This window comes from Lepidochelys olivacea (genome assembly GCF_965140295.1).
Source record: "Lepidochelys olivacea isolate rLepOli2 genome assembly, chromosome: 14".
Lineage (NCBI taxonomy): Eukaryota > Metazoa > Chordata > Testudines > Cheloniidae > Lepidochelys > Lepidochelys olivacea.
Window position 1 is genome coordinate 38,422,354 of NC_140424.1, and position 23,326 is coordinate 38,445,679.

Consider the following 23,326-nt stretch of genomic DNA (forward strand, 5'->3'; position numbering starts at 1 on the left):
CCCCCCACCCAACCCAGCCAGGGAGCGTCTGCAAACGCCTCACCCCCCACCCCACCCAGCCAGGGAGTGTCTGCAAACACCTCACCCCCCACCCCACCCAGCCAGGGAGCGTCTGCAAACGCCTCACCCCCCCACCCCACCCAGCCAGGGAGTGTCTGCAAACACCTCACCCCCCACCCCACCCAGCCAGGGAGCGTCTGCAAACGCCTCACCCCCCACCCCACCCAGCCAGGGAGCGTCTGCAAACGCCTCACCCCCCCCCCCCCGCACCTAACCCAGCCAGGGAGCGTCTGCAAACGCCTCACCCCCCACCCAACCCAGCCAGGGAGCGTCTGCAAACGCCTCACCCCCCACCCCACCCAGCCAGGGAGTGTCTGCAAACACCTCACCCCCCACCCCACCCAGCCAGGGAGCGTCTGCAAACGCCTCACCCCCCACCCCACCCAGCCAGGGAGCGTCTGCAAACGCCTCACCCCCCACCCAACCCAGCCAGGGAGCGTCTGCAAACGCCTCACCCCACAGCCAGGGAGCATCTGCCAGCTCCCCGTCCCCAGCTTCTATAACCCAGGGACCGTCTGCACAGTTCGCCGCCCGTCCACCCGGGAGCCAGGGACTGTCTGCAAACTCTTCGCTCCACACATCCTGCCATGTCCCCCCATTGAACTGGGGCTGGGGAGGGGGTTCTCCAAACTGCCCCTTGCTCCTTCCTGCCCCTTTATGGTGCAAAAAGCGGGGAGGATTGTGGATGCAAATGTTTCAACTCCAAGATACCCCTTTCCCATCAGGGTATTCACCCCACACTCTCCATCCAGGGGCAGTGGTGAAAGAGGGGGGAGAATCCGTCAGTCGACCATCACACCTTCCTCTCAGTAGCGAGAAGGCATCCGAGAGACATGAGGAAGCTCGGACAGATGTGGGGAAGGCAGGGGGGAGTTTTTCCACCCACTGCGTTTCCTCTGGGGTCTCTGCAGAACCTGCTTTTAATGTCCCGCTGGATGGTGTTGGATCTGCCCCCCCAGCCCTGAGTCCTCTGTGGGTGGGAGCCCAGAGCTGGGGCAGAGAGAGGCCCCCCCCCTCCACACACAGCCCCACACCCAAGGACCTCTGGCCTGGAGGGACTCATTGTAATGGGGAGGTGGGAGGTCAGTCTCCATGGCTCCTCCAGACCTCGCTCTCTCTGCTGAGGCTGCCAATGAGGTAGCGCCCAGGGGGATGGGGGCATCTTCTCCCCTACGGCCTGAGCTGGGACCCACCAAATGGACCCCACAAGCAGGCTTCAGCTAGGGTCGCTCTTCCACCCCCATGGAAGTGGCTCTGGACCGTAGCTGCTGCTGGGGCAGGTTCATAGGAGGCACCTGTGAACGGGGCAGCCTGACCCGCCCAGGGGATGACACAGGGGGCACCCAGGGATCCCCTCTTCCTTGCAATTCCAAACATCACAGTATGAGAGGAGGGGTATCCCCACCCCCCACTCCCTGATACCCCCTCACCCTCGCTGCGAGCCTCTCAGCAAGGACTGCGGGGGACTCCAGCCTGGGGAGAATCTGGAGAGAGAAGAGAAGAGAAGAGAGCTCCAGGGAGGGGATGGGGGTGCAGAGGGATGGAGGGATGCTGGACGGGGGGGATCTCCAGACAGACAGACAGAGGGATGCGGGCCGAGGGAGGTCATTTACCCAGCACAAGCAGAAGGAGAGTTCGTGCCAGCCTGAGCTGGTTGCCCTGGGGTGGGAGCTGGGTTCTCAACTCAGCCACCGCCCCGTCTGGGTGCAGGGAGCGGGACGGGCCCTTCCCCTCTGATGGAGGCAGAGGAAGTCACAGCCTTAGGCGCAGTCACCGCTCAGCTCAGAGGGCCATTACACTTTAAAGTAAGAGGACTGCAGTTACAATGCAATGTGTATCCCTCTTTTGTATTTATATAGGGCTCATGTTGAAGGAGATTTTTGTCCACCCACTCTGTTCCTGTGAGACGCTAGGGCAAATTCTCCAAAGCCAAGTGAGTTACACCAGATGTGAATTTGGTCCAATGTCCCTTTGTAACATCAGTACCCAAGCTTGTATCCCAACTTGATAATCACTCCATAGGAAGGATAAATAAGTCTTTAATTTAAATACTCAGATCCTCAAACCATGAGCCTGAGATTTATATTGCATATTAGACAAAAAGCGCACAATAAAAATCATATCGTATGAGGTGATCAGGTCCCTCATTCACATTAACTGCTGTGTTTCTGGGTCTTGCTATCACTGTACACTGAGTTGAGTATGTTGTGAAATCAGTAACTTGAAATATTCTTTTATCTTGTGAACCATCAAATGATATTTCCCGAATTGTTTCAGGTGGTCCGATGGTCCAGTGAAGCACAATCTAGAAATTCCATTTGAAACATCCATGTTTGCCAAGAGAAACCAAAGCTACCAGTAAAATTCTATTCAAGTATCAGGGGAAAGGAAGGTGTATTAACTGTATGGAGATCACAGTTAACAAAAATTCTCTCTCTCTGTGTCCCCAGACACATCTATCTATCTAATCTAATTTATCGTACTATCTAGGTATTCCAACAATAAATATATTCAGACTAATCAAGTGCATAGTGTCTCACAAAAGTAGAATTCACAGAATAAACTAAATTGGTTAAGAACGATTTGGGGACATAATCTTCCTTGGACATATCACTTTCATAACCTTTAACATTTTGAAACAGCCTCCACCAGGCCCAAAGTGATAGCTATCCACAAAAGCACCACATTTCGGAGGCACTTCACTATTCTAACGCCTGTGAGTGCATGGAAACGTTAGAATTTACACTCATGAAACTCAATGGGCTCAAGATTCAATGGAAACATGGACACTGCTTATGTGAATCAGTGAGTGACCACTTACAATGATCTTTATGTGAATATTAGGTAAATCAGATGGCACAAAATCTTAACCAGTTCCATGTTATTTTATGAAGCGATATTAATTGTACATAGCACATCCTCATGTTTTAAGTACATTTGGTAGACCAATGCTAATCTACTGTAAATTGGCAGTTGAAGGTCTGGCCCTAGACAGCAGGCAAGCCTCAAAGGGTTTGAATGTTGGGTTAAGATAAAATTCTGGACAATGTAGGGTGAAATCCTGGCCTCACTGAAATTAAGTTCTGCATTGACGTCAGTTGGGCAAGGATCTTCTTATGATTTTTAATGTCTGTCTCACAATATTTGTTGTTTTTCTTCAAATCTCAACTGCTTGAATCAACAGATCAGGTTTCATATTTTCTTTTACATAATCATTATCCCTCTCTCTTCGGTAGTTCTTTTCATCCATAGATCACAAAGCACTATATAAAGGAGGTGAGAATCATTATCCCCATTTTACAGATGTGGAAACTGAGGCACAGAGAGAAGCCATTTGTTAGGGGGCTTATTCCTTCACCCACTTACTTCCCTGGTCCTTCTCGCATGAACAGAGAGCAACAATACCCGAAGTCCAAAGGTGCAAACAATTCAATGTTTATTGGGGTGAACTTCCAGCAAGCATGATTCCAGTTTCCTTCCTTAGTGTCCCTCTTCCCAGCTCTGATACCACAGAGCCTTACACCTGTGTCCCTGTTCCCGTTCCTGCCCTTAGCTAAACATGATTCCAATTTCCCCATCCCTGTTCCCATTTCCCCCTGCCCACCCACCCACCCACCCACTCACTTCCTGTTTGACTGCAGACTATGCAGCCCCCTAACACCATTACTTGCCCAAAGTCATCCACCAAGCCAATGGCAGAGCCAGGAATAGAACTAAGAAAAGGAGGACTTGTGGCACCTTAGAGACTAACCAATTTATTTGAGCATAAGCTTTCATGAGCTACAGCTCACTTCATTCTCCTAGTTGCAGTCCAGTCCTCTTGCCACCAGGGCATACTCATGGTTACAGAGAAAAGCATAAAAACACCCTACAGACTCAAAACCCAGACAGCAAATCAAAAGAACCCAACATTTATTATTTAAAGCCAATCTCATGATTTCTAACAACGTGTCCTCTCCTTGCTGGGATGCTCGCAGCGAGGGTGAGGGGGTATCAGGGAGTGGGGGGTGGGGATCCCCATCCTCTCACACTGTGATTTTAAAGGTGAATCAGAACTAAGATTCCGGATTCAGTTTTGACATCATCAAAATTTTGTAAGCTATTCTCACATATTATCAGTCCAAACTGGCAGAATCCTTGTGAAATCAATCTTTCCAAAATTTTGGAATGCCCGTGTACTAAAAACAAAGAAAAAAAAAGCCTACAAAAATACCCATCTGGGTTTTTACCCAGTCTGTAACTGGAACCGGAACTTTATTCTGAATCCCCTTCAAAATCCACTGGGGTCTTGATTTGAGGTTCCTGTGGGTTTACTTTGGTTTGGAAGGGTTAAATTTTTATCAGGAAATCTCAGGAAATCCCAGTTTCGCCAGGCAGAACGTCAACCAACCAACCAAAAAAAAAAAAAAGTCCAAAAAACCAGTTGTCATTAAATAATTATTCTCTGACCCACCTTGTTGTCTGACACGCCACAGTAATTTCCCACAAGTGTGAAAATAGAAATAGACAATATTTTTTTAAAAAATGCTTACAAATAAACCTTGATATTCTCTGTCAAAATTATAAAAAATAAAAATTGAATTCTGCCAAGTCTATCGATATCTCTGTCCTCTCCACAGGCCAGGCTTTAATAGAAATAAATAATTGGCACATGTGCAATTTGTTTCATTTTAAATTAAATACAAAGTAAGAGGATAACAATGCATAAGGGCTGGATTTTGAAAGGTATTTAGGTGCTTAGTGGGGTTTTAAAAAGTATCTAGGCCCTTAAAACTCATAGAAAATCCCATTAGGCACCTAAATACATTTAACAATCTGGCTGTAAATGTTTAAGGATGTGACACACTAAGGACCAGATTGTGAAAGGTATTTAGTCACCTAACTCACTTTGATTTCCATTGGAGTTAGGCATCTGATTACCTTTAGAATTCTGGCCCTCAGGGATTGTTGTTGTTTTTTCAGTACCCTATCAACTTTGGTATATCTTCCATGTGCAGACTCATTTTTCTTTCACCACATTTTCTATGACAGCCAATGACCTCCAGCACATTTTGAAAAACATCGCTTCCCTGAATACGTGTCTCAGGGCTTCTTTTACCTCTGGGTTCCTCAGTGTGTAGATGAAAGGGTTCAACAGGGGTGTGACAATAGTATTCAAGACGGTGACTATTTTGGTCAATTCCAATGAGTTCTGCATGGAAGGGCTGACATGTAGGAAAATGGTCGAACCGTACCAGATAATCACAACTGTGAGATGGGAAGAGCAAGTTAAAAAGGCCCTTCTCCATTCCTTATCTGATGGGATTGTCAGTACAGTGGAGAGGATGTAAATGTAGGAGAGCAGGGTTATGACACAGGAGCCCAGGATGACGATGAAGGAGATGATAAAGGCCACCGGATCAATAAGGTAGGTATCTGTGCAGGAAAGAACTATCCACGGTGCTATATCCCCAGAGAAGTGATTGATGACACTAGGGTACAGAAGGACAACCAGGTGATCAGAAATGCTGGGACACAAATAGCCAGGAAACCACACAACCAAGAGCCAACAGCCAGCTGAGCAGTCAAGGTGCTGTTCAGGATGGAGCTGTAGAGCAAAGGATAGCATATAGCCAAATAGCAGTCGTAGGCCATGACAGCCAAGAGAAAATCTCTGTGCATCCTAGGGAGAAAACAAAATACATCCGTAGGACACGAAGAAGATGGATTTGCTTTGGGACACAAGGTTGGCAAGCGTCTTTGGGATACAAGCTGTGGTCTGCCATACCTCCGGGAAGGAGAAATTGCAGAGAAGGAAGTACATTGGGGTGCGAAGGTGATGGCTGGTTGCCACTAGGACTATGATCGCCACATTTCCTGTGACAAGGAAGAGCACAAAGAGCGAGATCTGCAAATATTAGGTCCCAGGGAATCCCAGGAGAATAAATTCCTTCACACTGGTGTGATAGCCCTTTTCCAGTGCGGTCAGCTGTTTTACCTGCCAAAACAAATGAAGACATGAAATTAAACTGATTAAACACAACCGTGGCTCTGTGGGTTACAGATGATTTTGATGCACAGGAAGAGCAGATAATTAAAAGAGGCAGGAAATAATGGTTTAAGGCTGAAAATATCCTATTGCTATTACATTTCTGGAGCCTTCCTGCTCACAGGGTCAATTTAAGCTTGTCCTAAATTTTCCTGTGGAAACTTTTTTTCCAGTGGAAAGTAGCTTTTGGACCAAAAAGAAACTTTCCGGATAGAAATTCCATTTTCAGGTGTTCCTTGAAAAACACAATTTTTAGTTTTTGTCAATGAAACATGTTTTTTCCACGGTCAGCATCCAAAGCCCAAGATTGATTTTATTTTAATTGATACTTTTGTTGTTTTAAATTGAAAATTTTCAAATACAAAGTTGTTTTCTGGGTGTGTGTGGGGGGTGGGGGTTGTCCTTTTGACAAAACCCTGAAAAATTTCAACAGAAAAAACAACATTTTTCCTGTAAATTCTTCAGGATTCAGGAGCCAAATCATTTTCAAATGAGACCTATGGGTGTTAGGCATTCAGCACAATCTGAAATTCCTTTAGAAGTGAACAAAACCCCATCGTCTCTTTTGAAAATCCCTGCTAAATAGGGTGAGCTTTTCAAAAGTTCTCAGTATAGGCCTATTTCTGCTCCCGAGGAAGGAAGTCAATAGGATTTTTGTCATTGAGAGCAAGCTTAGATCAATACTGAACACATGAGATTTGTACCTGTCAATTTCCTTCCTACAATGCAAGAGGACCTTTAATTCTTTTTGTGCAGAAAGTCTCAGGTTCTAAGCCTGCTGAAGTCCCAGGTTGGAATGGGGATGTTATACAAAGTTGCAGTTCAGAGGACAGCTACTCAATTTTGGAGCATAAATAACCATTTACATCTATAAACCAGCATTCATTTTGGGTGGTTGAAAATGAGTCAGTTGCAACCTCCTTTGACCAATTGAGACTGAGGTGTGCAAGGCCATGCAATGCGCCAATTACAGCAAAGCTCAGGGCCAGAGAGGACCAAAGAACAAAAGGAAGCAATTTTCCTAAAAAAAAAAATAAATAAATAAAAATCAAAAAATGCATCCCTTTTTTAATCAGAATTTTAAATTCTGATGAAGGATTTAATCAAAACTGTGAATTTCAAACATTTTTGACCAGCTGTGCCAGGAGTCTGCAATTCTTCTCCCCGTTTAGTCATTCGAACATACTTCTCAACCAGAACCGTTAATAGAATCCAGGAGCCCTGATTCTCAGCCCCCGCTCTGCTCAAACCACGATCCTAACTCCCCTCAAAGAATGGGAATAGAACCCAAGTGTACTGATTCCTGGTCCTTTGATACAACAGCTATTCTACGCATCCCTAATAGAGCTCAGCACAGAATCCAGGTACCCTCACTCCCACACAACAGACTGCAAGCCCCACAAATACAGCAAAACTGTAATATGCCGAGTTTCTAAAACACCTTCAGAAAAAAATATCAGGTTCCCACTGCTGGCCAAAAGTTTCCTTCACAGATGGATTAATGCTGAGGTCTCAAATTTGAGGCATTCAGAATTAGAAGCCACTTTTGAAAAAGTTGTCCCTACCTTGAAATCTGTCAATGACTTTTACAGTGAATGTTCTGAATTTTTGTTTGATGGCTTGTTTTGGGTGTTCTGATTTTTCATTTTTCATAACCTAAATTTAGTCCCCCTCCCTATTTGGATTTGAATTTGCAAAGGATCGGAAAGGAGTTATGAAATGTAATGGAGTTGGGTGCCTAACTCCCACAGACACCTTTGAAAATCCCAGCCTTAAATATTTTGAATCGAAGTCTAATCAACACGGGCAATCAACAATTATATTTTCTCCCTCTTCAATATAAGCCATTTATTTTGTTATGAATAATATCCTATGAATAACATCTAATGCCCTGATTCTGCAAACAGTTAATACATAAATAAACTTGCATATATAGACATATATAAAATAAAAATGCCTAAATTTACTCACATGAATGATTCCTTTGAAGTCAAGGGTTCCACTCACATGAGTAAAGTGAGGAAAATAAGTAAAATTTTTAAACATTTTTAAACAATGGAACTTACTGCAACTCATCATTCAGCAAATCTTCTCACTGGGCAAACCTTCAGCTGGTGTGAATTATCAATAGACAGGGCTGATGAGAGAGGGAAGGTGGAACAATTGTACTGAGGTCCTGAGCTCAGTGCCCCCGCAAAACCATCTATTTAGGGTGAAAGGGGAGGGGGAAAACATAATTTACCGGGCCTCCAAATTTCTCTCAGCAGACCTGTCAATGGAGCTATGATTATTTAGACCAGCTGAGGATCTGGCTCTTTGTATTCAGTCTCCACTGATGGAGAGAGCAAATTTCCAGAACAGTTAAAACACCTCATTGATAAAATCTACTTGTCTGCCCTTTATCACGATGAAAATGAAGAAAACAGCCGTGATATTCTATTTTCTCCATAAAAAGAAGGACTCATCTCAGCTGAATGGTAGAGTTATTCTTTTCAAGACTTTCCTTGTACCAACGAGACCTTATTGGCTTGCAGGGAACTGTATGCCTTTCACAGTAAATTATGTTAAAAATATGAAATTCCTTTAAAAAATACCTCGTTTGTAAGGTAGTGAACTGTAAGCACTCAGAATCAAGTTGGACACTAAGATGATGATTGATTAGATAGATAGGATACGATTAAAGTTCAAAATGATCTGGACAAACTGGAGAAATGGTCTGAAGTAAATAGGATTAAATTCCATGAGGACAAATGCAAAGTACTTCACTTAGGAAGAAACAATCAGTTGCCCATATACACAATGGGAAATGACTGCCCAGGGAGGAGTACTGTGGAAAGGGATCTTGGGGCCATAGTGGGTCACAAGCTAAACATGAGTCAGTAGCGTAACACTGTTTCAAAACAAAGAGCAAATATCATTCTGGGATGTATTAACAGGAGTGTTGTAAGCAAGACACACCACACGATCCATCGTCTACAGCCAAGCTCTGCGATACAACCGCATTTCCTCCAACCCCTCAGACAGAGACAAACACCTACAAGATCTCTGTCAAGCTTTCTTACAACTACAATACCCACCTGCTGAAGTAAAGAAACAGATTGATAGAGCCAGAAGAGTTCCCAGAAGTCACCTACTACAGGACAGGCCTAACAAAGAAAATAACAGAACGCCACTAGCCGTCACCTTCAGCCCCCAACTAAAACCCCTCCAACGCATTATTAAGGATCTACAACCTATCCTGAAGGATGACCCAACACTCTCACAAATCTTGGGAGACAGGCCAGTCCTTGCCTACAGACAGCCCCCCAACCTGAAGCAAATACTCACCAACAACCACATACCACACAACAGAACCACTAACCCAGGAACTTAACCTTGCAACAAAGCCGTTGCCAATTGTGCCCACATATCTATTCAGGGGACACCATCACAGGGCCTAATAACATCAGCCACACTATCAGAGGCTCGTATACCTGCACATCCACCAATGTGATATATGCCATCATGTGCCAGCAATGCCCCTCTGCCATGTACATTGGTCAAACTGGACAGTCTCTACGTAAAAGAATAAATGGACACAAATCAGATGTCAAGAATTATAACATTCATAAACCAGTCGGAGAACACTTCAATCTCTCTGGTCACGCAATCACAGACATGAAGGTCGCTATCTTAAAACAAAAAAACTTCAAATCCAGACTCCAGCGAGAAACTGCTGAATTGGAATTCATTTGCAAATTGGATACTATTAATTTAGGCTTAAATAGAGACTCGGAGTGGCTAAGTCATTATGCAAGGTAGCCTATTTCCTCTTGTTTTTTCCTACCCACCCCCGATGTTCTGGTTTAACTTGGATTTAAACTTGGAGAGTGGTCAGTTTGGATGAGCTATTACCAGCAGGAGAGTGAGTTTGTGTGTGTATGGGGGTGGGGTGGGGGGATGTGAGAAAACCTGGATTTGTGCTGGAAATGGCCCACCTTAATTATGCACATTGTAGGGAGAATGGTCACTTTGGATGAGCTATTACCAGCAGGATAGTGAGTTTGTGTGTGTGGTTTTTGGGAGGAGGGTGAGAGAACCTGGATTTGTGCAGGAAATGGCCCAACTTTATTATCATGCACATTGTGTAAAGAGTTGTCACTTTGGATGGGCTATCACCAGCAGGAGAGTGAATTTGTGTGAGGGGGTGGAGGGTGAGAAAACCTGGATTTGTGCTGGAAATGGCCCACCTGATGATCACTTTAGATAAGCTATTACCAGCAGGACAGTGGGGTGGGAGGAGGTATTTTTTCATATTCTCTGTGTATAAATAAAGTCTGCTGCAGTTTCCATGGCATGCATCCGATGAAGTGAGCTGTAGCTCACGAAAGCTCATGCTCAAATAAATTGGTTAGTCTCTAAGGTGCCACAAGTACTCCTTTTCTTTTTGAAGACACAAGAAGTAATTCTTCTGCTCTATTCCGCACTGATTAGGCCTCAACTGGCGTATTGTGTCCAATTCTGGGCACCACATTTCAGGAAAGATGTGGACAAATTGGAGAAAGTCCAGAGAAGAACAACAAAAATGATTAAAGGTCTAGAAAACATGACCTATGAGGGAAGACTCGGGGGAGGGGGCGAGGGAAAGAGCTTGTTTAGTCTGGAGACAAGAAGACTGAGGGGGGACGTGATAACAGTTTTCAAGTACATGAAAGGTTGTTACAAGGAGGAGGGAGGTAAATTGTTCTCATTAACCTGTGAAGATAGAACAAGAAGTAAGGGGCTTAAATTGCAACAAGGGCAGTTTAGGTTGGATATTAGGAAAAACTTCTGAATTGTCAGGGTAGTAAAGCACTGGAATAAATTGTCTAGGGAAGTTGTGGAATCTCTATCTTTGGAGATTTTTAAGAGCAGGTTAGACAAACACTGTCAGGGATGGTCTAGATAATACCCTTTAACAAAGTTAAAATAATTTTCTAACCTCAGATCAGGTTAGGTGGTTGCTTCAGATATTGATGGAAAATACAAGGTCTTTGGGAGAGGAAGAGTTATTTTGTAGATTTGCAAACTCCCTTATGATTAGTTCTCCACAGAATGTTTACGTCCTTTCTGAGGTCATATGAAAAAGTCACACATGAGGTACTTTCTGAGGAACAGTTTATGATCCCATGGGTGGCTGAACTTTCTGTTCAGCTCACAGTTGCTATCATGCATTACATTTGTTCTTGTTCACATTTGCTTGTACTAACAGAAGAAACTTCCAGTATGGGCGGACTGTTCCCATAACTGCTTCTGCATGTGGCCTCTTACAGCTCTTTCTGAAGGACGAGCATTTGGTGAGGATTACCATACACTCGAGACTGAGACAATCAGGTTTATTCATTCAAACCTTTCTTTGAACCAAAAGCAAGGCCCTGCACGTTACAATTACCATAAAAGCAATGAATGACAGATATACAGAAAAAGGTATTGCCCAATTACCTTCTCTTGGGGGCTTAGTCGCTCTCGATTTCTCCTATGAGGGTCTGACTAGTCCCTTACACTCTAGCATATTTATACCTTTACACGTTATCTGACCATCCAATCAACATTAAGCATTGTGTCTTACCTAACCCATAGTATATACATGTGCAGGCTTCAGTTTACAAAACGTTGTCTGTCCAGGCTACTTTTATGTCATCGTGTCCCTTTTCCAATTGGTTTATTTACTTGGATCGTACCACTCAAATATAGGGACTTTTCTGTTTTTCACAATACAGGGACTTTTTGGCAATACCTTTTATGTATTCTACTGATTAACTTCCTTTTATCTATGTCCTTCAACACAGTACAAAACACCCTTGTCTTACCCAGCCGCTGTAAGCATTCTTTAAAGAAGTCTCTCAACACGGACGAATTTCGCAAGCAACACTCATGTCAAGCAAAGAGTTGGCTGAAGCCAGTGAGCTTAGCATAAGTATTACCCTGGCCTGTCCACATTTCTTCACCAGACTAGACCCATGTGTAGGACTCTTCCAACACCAGGCACTGGTCACTGTTACAGATGCTTTCCTTAGACTCCAACAACAGGGTGCAAACTGGTAACAAATGCAATGTTGATATTTTTCCACCACAATGTGAGCAAAGACTTACTAATTCATATGATACAGATCATCAACTCACTATATCAGCTGTAGATTTTTATCAACCTATGTCTTTGGTCCTGTGTCCCATGCTGAGATGAGGAATCAAATTCAGTCAGTGCACTACTGAAGACCTCCTTAAGTGATCCTGTGAGGGTTAGGTGTAAGGTAAGTGCTTCTCTGCACAGCATGATTTTCACCCTAAGGCGTACGGAATCTGCCCACCGGCTCTGAACTGGAACAAGTCACAATTTCTGTGTTCTAGCCACCAACACATGTGCTCTCATCTTTGCAGCTCATTTACATTTAGGAGCTCTGACCCATCATTTAGAATGGGGTGTCCATGTTGCCAAGCCTAGCGATGTTATCATGAATCTCTCACGGAGTTGAGGGCCATAAAGTCACAGATCCTGATTCTCTTCTCACATGCATTGCACTATTATGGGGAGTAGCTTCTGCTTTAGGGGCCAGTCCTGCCTCAATTAAGTCCATGCCAAAGTGGACTGGTATTTTCAAATGTGCCTAAAGGAATTTAGGTGCCCAAATCTCATTAATTTAAATTGGAGTTGGAAACCTAACTCCCTTAGTCGCCTTTGAAAATCCCAGCCTAAATCTCTGGAAGGGGAAGGGAGATCAGGTGCATAATTTCAGCAATTATTTTACCCCTGACTTAAATTTTATTCAGTCCTTAGCCCAGCAAATTCCCATTGTATTTACCGGGATGATGCCTGACATTGCTCAGTAATTTTCACACCCATGTGGATGGCAAATGCTCTGAGCAGTTCAGGATTTCATGAGCACAATGACAACCTGGTGGAACTGGATAGCTAAGCACTAGGGCTGAGCTCCTCAAAGGTATAAAGGTGCTAAAGAGACAAACAGGTGCCTAGCAGGATCTTCAAAAGCACTTTGGTGTCTAACTTCCATTGAAGTCCCTAGAATTCAAACTATATTACATTCAAGCACACTAGGGAGCCTTAGGGTAAAATTTCCTAAAGCACCTAGGTGACTTAGGAGCTTAAGTCTCATTGGCTCTTTAGTCAATTAGCTGCACTTGAAAATTTAACTGTCCATCCTATTTTCAAAAGTGATTTAGCACCAGATTAGTTGAGGTATTGTCAAGGTTCCTTCCCCACTCTGAACGCTAGGGTACTGATGTGGGGACCTGCATGAAAACCTCTTAAGCTTCTCTTTACCAGCTTAGGTCAAAAACTTCCCCAAGGTACAAAATATTCCACCCTTTGTCCTTGGATTGGCTGCTACCACCACCAAACAAATACTGGTTACTGGGGAAAAGCTGTTTGGAAACGTCTTTCCCCCCAAACTCTTCCCAAAACCTTGCACCCCACTTCCCGGACAAGGTTTGGTAAAAAGCCTCACCAATTTGCCTAGGTGACTAGAGACCCAGACCCTTGGATCTTAAGAACAATGAACAATCCTCCCAACACTTGCACCCCCACTTTCCAGGGAAATGTTGGATAAAAAACCGCACCAATTTGCATAGGTGACCACAGACCCAAACCCTTGGATCTGAGGGCAATAAAAAACATTCAGTTTTCTTCCAAGAAGACTTTTAATAGAAATAGGAGTAAATAGAAGTAAAGAAATCCCCTCTGTAAAATCAGGATGGTAGATACCTTACAGGGTAATTAGATTCAAAACATAGAGAATCCCTCTAGGCAAAACCTTAAGTTACAAAAAAGATACACAGACAGAAATAGTTATTCTATTCAGCACAATTCTTTTCTCAGCCATTTAAAGAAATCATAATCTAACACATACCTAGCTAGATTACTTACTAAAAGTTCTAAGATTCCATTCCTGGTCTATCCCCAGCAAAAACAGCATATAGACAGACACAGAGACCCTTTTTTTCTCTCCCTCCTCCCAACTTTTGAAAGTATCTTGTCTCCTCATTGGTCATTTTGGTCAGGTGCCAGCGAGGTTACCTTTAGCTTCTTAACCCTTTACAGGTGAGAGGAGTTTTCCTCTGGCCAGGAGGGATTTTAAAGGGGTTTACCCTTCCCTTTATATTTATGACAGGTATTTAGGCACCTTGGTATCTAAAACATTGATTTCAATGGATGTTAGGCAACTAGAAGGTTTGAAAATTCCACTAGGTGCCTAAATACTTTTAAAAATTTGGCCCTAGGGCTTGTCTATACATAGAAGACACAGCAACTTAACTTCAATATGTTTAGTTAGGCCACTGCCACTTTTGTGCCTTTGTGGACTCTTAGGTTGAAAACTGGTTATATCAGTTCAATTTGCACCTGAAAATTGGTATACGTGAGGTTTAAACCAATATAATATCCACACACAAAGTTGCACTCTTTTAGCTAAATTGGTATAAAATCACACCTTTCATTATGTCAGTACAACTTTTTGTGTAGACTAGAGGCAAATATTTCAAAAGCACCAAAGTGTCTTAGAACCAGATTTTCAAAGGTTATTAGTGTCTAGTGGGATTTTCAAAGGCCTAGGCCCCTAAACCCCATTGAATTCAATTGGAGTTATGTGCTTAACCTGCGTAGGTACTTCTGAAATTCCCACTAGGTGCCTGTCTGCCTATCTTCAGACGTCTGAATGTTTTCAGCCTCTGGTGCTTTATACGTCTGTATCTTAGATCACCTATTAGGTTGTCTAAATGTGGACGTAGTTGCCTAACTTTGGGCAGCCACTTAGGGCCAGATTTTAAAAAGTATTTAGTCACCTAGTGAGATTATTAAAAGGACATAAGCACCCAACATCCACAGAAATCAATGAGTTGTAGGTTCCGAGGTGCTTCTGGAAATTTCAATAGGCATCTAAATACCTTGAGAAATCTGGCCTTTTGTCTTTTACAAACGGAGAAACTGAGGAACAAAGAACTTAAACAATTTCACAGTGGTCCTTCAGCAAGTCAATGGAGACACAGAACCAAGGTCTCCTGACTTCCAGTGCTCTTCTTTAAACAAGGACACCGTCCTTACTAAGCCAGGGGTTTGGCACATTCTTGAGAAGACAGTGAAATTCTGTTGAGACCAAATCCCAAGAGCACTTCTGAGGAACATAAATTCGTCTTCTTTCTTGGACCTGTTGAGTTGCATACATAAACAAAGCAGGTAAGGGAAAAAGACAGCAGGGTGATGACAAAATGGTAATGCAATGAGATTCTAATCAATATAGAAATTTATGCAATAAGTAGGAGGATTTTGTGTATGAAACCTTTAAATGTTTGATTTATAGCTGGAGGAAAAAATATGGCTCGCAATGCATTTTTTTCCTCAGAATCCAAGAACGCCTCATTCTAAGGAGAGAATATAATGTGTGAAGGGAGTCTGTTCTGGCTAGTTCTGTCAGCAAAAGCTAATAAGTTAGGTCCACTAGAGAGAGAGAGAGAGAGAGAGGGAGAGGATCCCAGAAATATACTTTAAACCACTTGTATTAAGACCTATTTTTTGTATACTTGGTAATGTGACCTAGTGGGCCATATCTGGTTGGAAGGAATAGGTTTCCCAGTGAGTAATTGGTTCATCTGTAACATACTTCCTTCTCTCTCACTTACTTTCTCACTTTCTAAATTTCACTCATCTTTTTCAACTCTTGAATGCAGAAGAGAAAATAACTATATGATAGATCTGTGGAACTCACTGCTGCTGTAATTTATTGAGTCGCATAGATAAGAATGTAAAAATGGATTGGATATTTCTCTTAGAGGTAGACTTTAGGTTTTCATAGTTACAAATGCCACATGGATGCCCACTCCTCATTAATTTTCACGGGTATTTCTTTGTTTAAAAACCAGATTTTTAAAGGTTTTTAGGCACCTAATGAGATTTTTAGAAGCATCCCGGCACCTAAAAATCCTTGATTGCAATGGGTATTAGACACCTAGCTGCTTTGAAAAATCCCACTACGCACCTAAAAGCCTTTAAGAATTTGCCCCATAATCCCTTAGGCAGCTTTTGAACTCTCAGCTGTAGCCTGGTCTGGTAGATGGGAAATAAGGAGTTGGAGTTTGTCCCAGCTCTGTCACTCATTTACTGTGTGAAAGTCAGATTAACTCTCTGTGCCTCAGTTTCCCCATCTGTAAATAAATGAAATAATACCATTCACCCACCTTGGTAAAATGGTTTGAAATCTACAGGTGAAAAAGCACCATGAATTTCTTCCCAAGTCTACTAGAGTGAATCAATAGAATAACTTTGACTTCCTCTGTCATTGGATCAGGCCCTCTGTAACTATGAAGTTTAGGGTATTAGAAGGCAGGAGATCCTGGTCTCTGTTCCGGGCTTTTCCCCTGACTTCCGATGCATCCCTAAGCAAGATCCTTTACCCCTCTGCCCCAATTTCTCCTCAGATGGCAGAGGATTGATAATGATTAATTATTTACTACAGAGGGGCATTGGGCCCATTCCAAACAACACTGAAGTTATGGCTACAAAGGCAGTTCTTTTCAACCTGTTGTAGAATAAAATAGCTTATGACTGGACAGTGATTTGAAGATGTAAAGAGGTTTATAAGTACAAGGTATTATTATCTTTGCCAGACTAGTTCAGATTAGCATAAGGAGGATAATCATTATGGGTGCGATTTTTAAAAGAGTCTGTGGGAATCAGGCATTTACATTCCACTGAATCACAATGAGATTTGAATTTTTAATTGTTTTGAACTCCTTTGAAAATCCCATTGCACAGTAATAATCAACCGTTTATCCTTCAGGGCAAAGTCTTATTTCCGTCTCAGCTGAGCATGGAATGTGCCTCTAAGGTCCAGCACTGCAAAATCAGATACATTTATTTTGGTTTATAATTTCTTCTTTTGTAAAATGGGGACAATGACCCGGACTCCGGCTGTAAAATGTGTTGAGATCTACTGATGAAAAGCATTGCACAAAAGCTAGGGGTTATACTTAATGAGCATTGTCAATTAAGCACTGTCTGGTACATAATTCTGTATGAAATTCTTGTTCTGTTCTCACTTGTATATTAATATGTCATGGATAGGCTTGGCAGCATTTTATTTTTATTATTTATAATTTTGATGGGTACTGTCACTGTTTATTTTTAAGCATTTTCTCCACTATTTATTTATTTCAGTGTTCATAGTTGTACAAAATTATGGGGGTGGGGCGTGGGAGACTGTCAGACAAATGATAGTTAACACTGAGATTCAAAAAGTGAAAGCTCTATAAACCATTAAAACACAAATTGTCAACATCACGTGTTAAACTATAGAAAGTAAATATCCTTAATTCAACAGATCATACCTGTTTTAACTATTCATTCACTAATCCATTTGTAAGCCAAATTCCAAAGTCTAAGTCACTGGATTTTGACTCTAATAAGTTCTCCCGCAGTATTTTTCTTACTTTGCCTATCTGTAAATTTTGAGTATTATCGATGAAAATACATTTTCATCAGTTTGCGTGTGTGTGGTGAAATCGACATTAACCAACATTCACCAATACAAATCTAATCCTTCCAAGCCTAGTCATGACGTCTGTTCCTTGATTGTTAGAATTTGATCCTGGGCAAAATGTACAATCAGTTTTAATGTTCAATACAAAGGGGGAGATTGTCAAAGGATTTTCAATGGGAGTTGGGCCACAGAATTGCCCACTTTGCCTCTGAAAATCTTCACCAAAGACAAAAATCATGGTCCTGGACTCAGAAGAAGACACATAAATAACCCCAATGTTCCAAAGGTGTGTATTGGGAAGGGTAGCTGAGTTCTGAAATGAGCTGGAGAATGGAAAATGAGGGAGGATCTAGGAGAAAAGATTAGGAGTTCAAGTTTGGCAATGTTGTGCTGGAACTAGAGATTAGGATTCTCTGCCTTGGAATATACCAATGTAAAATGTTCATCGTAGAGCCTTTGAGGAACAAAGACAAGTCCTGCCTGCCGCAGAGCACAGCAGAGATTCATGAAGGAGAAAATAGCAGAGGACAAGACTGACCCATTTACCTTAATATTAGAAGAAAGGAAATTTTCAGGGAAACTGGGATATTTTTCTTCCTATTCTTCTTCATGCTAAATTCCGTAGATCTGTTAAAATGGGATTTGCATATCAGTGATTCTCCAGAGTGCAAGTCAAGACCATCCCTTAAATATGGACATCCAGAATCAAGGGAAATTCTACATGCTGTGTGTCCATAACCTAATGGAGTTCAATGGGTATTGGGTACCAAACTCTCTTAAACTCCTTTGAAAATCCCAGCTAAGAGCATGGAGGGACTTTTGACAAGGAATAGCACTGGCTGAAGATTGAATGAACACTTAGTAGATCAAAAGTGCCATCAACATTTCCAATGTCAATGGGAAAAATGATGAAATGATCAGGATCCCCTTCCCTTCCCTTGCCCTGTTTCTTGACAAACTCTAGTTGCAAGTAGTAGCTGATTGAGGCTTCGGGAGATAGGGGAGGTGGTAATAATTGTTCAGGCATTAGGATTCTGACTTGAACATTCAAGGAACATCCAGTAATGTATTTTAACTGTTTAACTCCATGGGTATCTCTTGTGACCTACAGAAATCAAGACTGGGGTAGAGATGGAGAACTGATTCGGTGCGTTGGTTTTCACCCTTTGAGTCAGCAAGGTATGCAGGGACCCTGCCTATGGACAGAACGCTGAGGTTTTTCTATGCCATGTGCTGGGCAGCTTGTCTTGAGGACAAAGAAAGCGGAGGCCAAATGACAAGAGACTATAAAAAGCTGCTGCAGCTCCTCCATCTGGTCTTCAATTCTGCTTCTTACGTCTGGAGGAACTTTGCTGCACACTGAAGCTCTGAACCAAGGACTGAAAGACCCATCCCAGCTGTGGATGTACTCCAGAGACTTGATTTGAACCTGCAGTTTATTCTCTCACTGCTGCAAGCCTGAACCAAGAACTTTGCCATCACTGTATGTCATTGATTCCATTGAACCAATTGTAGCTTTCATCTATATCGTTTTCCTTTTATGAATAAACCTTTAGATTTTAGATCTAAAGGATTGGCAACAGAGTGATTTGTGGGTCAGATCTGATTTGTATATTGACCTGGGTCTGGGGCTTGGTCCTTTGGGATGGAGAGAAGCTTTTTCCCTTTACTGGGGTCTTGGTTTTCAGCACCATTTGTCCTCATAACATGTGGCACTGGTGGTGATACTGGGAAACTGGGGTGTCTAAGGGAATTGCTTGTGTGACTTGTGGTTAGCCGAAGTCTTCTCTGTCTGGCTAATTTGGTTTCCTTGGTGTGCACAGAAACCCCAGCCTTGGGCTGTAACTGCCCTGCTTGAAGCAATTTGTCCTGAATGGGCACTCTCCGTTGGGTCCCGCCAGAACCAGCATCGTTACACTGATAAGGGACTCAATTAATAAAGAAATAAAGTAATATAATTAATGTCATTTAACATGGGTTTATGGTAAATAGATCCTGTCAAACTAACTTGGTATCATTTTTGATGACATTACAATTGTGATTGATAAAGGCAATAGTGCTGATATAATAGACTTCTCTATGGCATTTGACTTGGTGCTGCATGACATTTTGACTAAACAACTAGAAGGATACAAAAATAACATGGCACACAATACATGGACTAAAAGCTGGCTCACGGTTAGGTCTCAAAATGTAATTGTTAAAGGGAATTGTCTTGGAACAGGTATGTTTCCAGTGGGGTCCAAGAGGGTTCTGTTCATATCCTAACGCTATTAAACATTTTTTCATGACATGGAAGATGACATAAACTCATCACTGATAAAGTTTGCAAATGACACAAAAATGAGGAAGTAGTTAATAATGAAGAGGACAGGGTTACAGAGGGATCTGGATCGCTTGGTAAGCTGGGTGCAAGCAAACAATGTGATTTTACTATGGCTAAATGTGAATGTCTACATCTAGGAACAAAGCATGTAGGACATACTTGCAGGATGTGGAACTCTATTGTGGGAAACAGTGATTCTGAAAAAGATTTGGCGGGTCATGGTGGATAATCAGCTGAACATGAGCTCCCAGTGTGATGCTGTGCCAAAAGGACTAATGCAACTCTTGGATGCATAAACAGGAAAAAGACTATGTCCAGTTCTCGTGTCAACAATTCAAAAAGGATGTTGATCAATTGGAGAGGGTTCAGAGAAGAGCCATGAGAATGATTAAAAGTTTAGGAAGCACGCCTTATAGTGACAGACCCAAGGAGCTCAATCTATTTAGCTTAACAAAAAGAAGGTTAATGGATGAATAAACCACAGTCTATAAATTCCTTCATGGTCTCTTCAGTCTAGCATAGAAAGGGATAACACCATACAATGGCTGGAAGTTTAAGCTAGGCAAAATCAGACTGGAAATAAGGCGTACGGTGAGAGTAATTAACTTTTGGAGCAATTTACTAACAGTCATGGTGGATTCTCCATCACTGAGAATTTTTCAATCAAGATTGGATGTTTCTCTAAAAGATCTGCTCTACAAATTATTTTGGAGAAGATCTATGTCCTGTGTTATACAGAAAGTCAGACTAGATGATCACAATGGTCCCTTCTGGCTTTGGAATCTATGAATCAATGAACTCAATCAGTTTAGGTGCCTTGGTGTTTTTGAAAATCCCACTACATGCCTAAATACCATTTAAAATCTGGCCCTGGGTGACTTGAGCAACTACATCCAATTTTCAAAAGAGCTTTAATCTTGCAGAGCCAGATTTTCAAAAGTATGAAGATGTCTAAAGCTTCAGATAGATGCTGAGTGGGATTTTCAAAAACCCCTAACCAGGTTAGGTGCCTAACCTGCTTAAGCATTTTTGTCAGTCAGCACCGTTGACATCTAAACACTTTTGAAACTCTAGCTCTTAGGCTCCTAAGCAACTTACATGATTTTGTAATGGGATTTAGGCTTCTATATCATGTAGGCACTGTCATAAATATAAAGGGAAGGGTAACCACCTTTCTGTATACAGTGCTATAAAATCCCTCTTGGACAGAGGCAAAACCGTTTCACCTGTAAAGGGCTAAGAAGTTAAGATAACCTCGCTGGCACCTGACCAAAATGACCAATGAGGAGACAAGATACTTTCAAAGCTGGAGGGGGAGGAACAAAGGGTCTGTCTGTCTGTCTGTGTGATGCTTTTGCTGGGAACAGATCAGGAATGCAGCTCAGAACTCCTGTAAAAAGTTAGTCAGTACTCTAGCTAGAAATGCGTCAGATTTCCTTTTGTTTAATGGCTGGTAAAATAGGCTGTGCTGGATGTAATGTATATTCCTGTTTTTGTGTCTTTTTGTAACTTAAGGTTTTGCCTAGAGGGATTCTCTATATTTTGAATCTGATTACCCTGTAAGGTATTTACCATCCTGATTTTACAGAGGTGATTCTTTTACCTTTTCTTTCATTAAAATTCTTCTTTTAAGAACCTGATTGCTTTTTCATTGTTCTTAAGTTCCAAGGGTTTGGCTCTGTGTTCACCTGTACAAATTAATGAGGATTTTTATCAAGCCTTCCCCAGGAAAGGGGGTGTAGGCCTTGGGGAGATATTTTGGGGGAAGACGTCTCCAAGTGGGCTCTTTCTCTGTTCTTTGTGTAACACGCTTGGTGGTGGCAGCATAGGGTTCAAGGACAAGGCAAAGTTTGCACGTTATGGAAGTTTTTAACCTAAGCTGGTAAGAATAAGCTTAGGGGTCTTTCACGCAGGTCCCCACAGCTGTACCCTGGAGTTCAGAGTGAAGAAGGAATCTTGACAGGCACCAATGAAAACTGTACTTGTGATGTCTAACAATCCATGTAACAAAGCTTCTCCTGAATTATGGTCTCTTGTGTCTTGACAGATGGAGCCTGTGACTGGAATAGAGAAGGAAAACCAGTCCAAGATATAAGAATTTATCCTTCTGGGCTTCCCCGGTAGTCAGTATTTGCAGATCTCTCTCTTTGTGGTGTTTGCCATGATGTATGTCCTGACAGTTGCAGCAAATGTTGCCATCCTAGTCCTAGTGAGGGCCAGCTATCAACTCCGCACCCGCATGTACTTCTTCCTTTCCCACCTCTCCTTGCTGGAGATATGATACACCACAGCCTGTGTTCCCAAGATCACTGCGATTTTCCTGGGGAAAAGCAGAACCGTCCCCTTTAGTAGCTGCATCCTGCAGATGGACTTCATTTTCTCCCTGGGCGGCACAGAATATTTCCTCTTCTCTGCCATGGCCTATGACTGCTATCTGGCTATTTGCTACCCATTGCACTATAGCACCATCATGAACAGCACCTTGTCTGCTCAGCTGGCCCTTGGCTCCTGGGTGTGTAGTTTCCTGGCTATTTCTATCCCAGAATCTCTGAGAGTTAAGTTGTCCTTCTGTGGCACTAATGTTGTTACTTGTTTCTCCTACAGCATAGATTCCTTCATCATTCTCTCCTGCCCAGACACCTACGTGACTGAGATGGCAGCTTTTATCATCTCGATCATCGTCATCCTGGGATTATGTTCAATAACTCTGGTCTCCTACATTTACACCCTCTCCACCATACTGAGAATCGCGTCAGCCCAAGGCCAGCAAAAGGCCTTTTCCACTTGCTCTTCCCCTCTCACTCTTGTGATTATATGGTACAGCTCCACCATCTTCCTGTATGTCAGGCCTTCCAGACAGAATGCCTTGGACATGAACAAGACTGTCAACACTTTGAATACTATTGTAACTCCGCTGTTAAACCTCTTCTTTGGCAGTCTGAGAAACAAAGAGGTGAAGAAGGCTTTATGGAAGGTATTCAGTGGGCCATGAAGTTGTTTTTGAATGGCTTAGATGTTACTGGGTCTGATTCTCAGCCTGTGCTCATGTTCCCTTTGGTAGTAACTGTCCTTGTTGTTGTTCTTTTAATCCTGGTTCCAGTTTTACATTGACAACTTTTGTATTTGAGTAAAATGTTCAGAAGTGCCTAAGGGCCAGATTTGCAAAGGAATTTAGGCACCTAAAGATTCAGATAGGCCTCTAAATATGATTAAAGATCTAGCTTCTAGGAGCTTAATTTTTATTGAAAATCTACCGGACATGAGCTCCTAAGGGGCATATTTTCGAAGATATTTAGGTGTCTAAAGATGCAGATAGTTGTTTAGTGGGCTTTTCCAAAGCACTTCAGCAGATGAGGCACAAAATCCCATTGATTTCAGTGATAGCTACAAATACTTTTGAAAATCTGT

The 23,326-nt window shown here is 42.4% G+C and overlaps 2 pseudogenes across 2 annotated transcripts; one reads left to right on the forward strand and one right to left on the reverse strand.

Annotated features, from left to right (window-relative positions):
• Window positions 1-5,059: 5,059 nt before the first annotated feature.
• Window positions 5,060-12,924, reverse strand: LOC311530981 (olfactory receptor 6F1-like; annotated as a pseudogene). The gene is made up of 2 exons: window positions 12,907-12,924; window positions 5,060-6,037 (listed from the first exon to the last, which is right to left on the reverse strand). The product of its transcript is annotated as an olfactory receptor 6F1-like (transcript).
• A 9,098-nt stretch (window positions 12,925-22,022) lies between these two features.
• LOC311530982 (olfactory receptor 6F1-like) lies at window positions 22,023-22,910 on the forward strand (annotated as a pseudogene). Its single transcript has one exon. The product of its transcript is annotated as an olfactory receptor 6F1-like (transcript).
• Window positions 22,911-23,326: the final 416 nt, after the last annotated feature.